A 540-nucleotide genomic window follows, 5' to 3' on the forward strand; every position below is an offset into this window, starting at 1 on the left:
AACATTCTCGGAAAATAAGAAATCTAGGCCAAAAAAAAAAGAAAATGGCTTAGTTCTTGCAACTTGCACGGGACAGACACGGGCAGCCAGCACCGCAAGGCGGACGGGGCCCGCGAGCCCGGGCCTGGGGCGCAGGGGCCCCGGGCGCGCGCAGCCACGCTGGGGCGTGGGCTGTGGGGCGGTCGGCCCCGGTGCTCCTCTGGCCGTGCCCCGCCGCCCCGGCCGCGCTCGGGGTTGATTCGTACCACCTTGCAAGGAAGTGCGCGCTTCGCACGGGAAGGGGAGGCGCCTGCGCTGGCCGCCGGGACCGCGTCGCTGCGGGCCGGGCTGCGGCCCGGGCTGCGGGGCCGCGAGCTGTGTGCGGGCGGCGAGCGCGAAGCGGGGTCCCCTGGCCCCCCGCCCCCGCCCTGGAGGAGTCAAATCCGGCTTTTGGACGCGGCGAGGGTGGGGATATCCGGTGCCCGTGCGGCGCCGAGAGGAAGAGGGAGGGCGGGGAGGCTCCCGGCCAGTCTGCGCCGAGCAGATTCAAAACAAAACCCG

This window comes from Elephantulus edwardii, unplaced genomic scaffold, assembly GCF_000299155.1.
Source record: "Elephantulus edwardii isolate Elephantulus edwardi_28Jun2011 unplaced genomic scaffold, EleEdw1.0 scaffold00207, whole genome shotgun sequence".
Classification (NCBI taxonomy): Eukaryota; Metazoa; Chordata; class Mammalia; order Macroscelidea; family Macroscelididae; genus Elephantulus; species Elephantulus edwardii.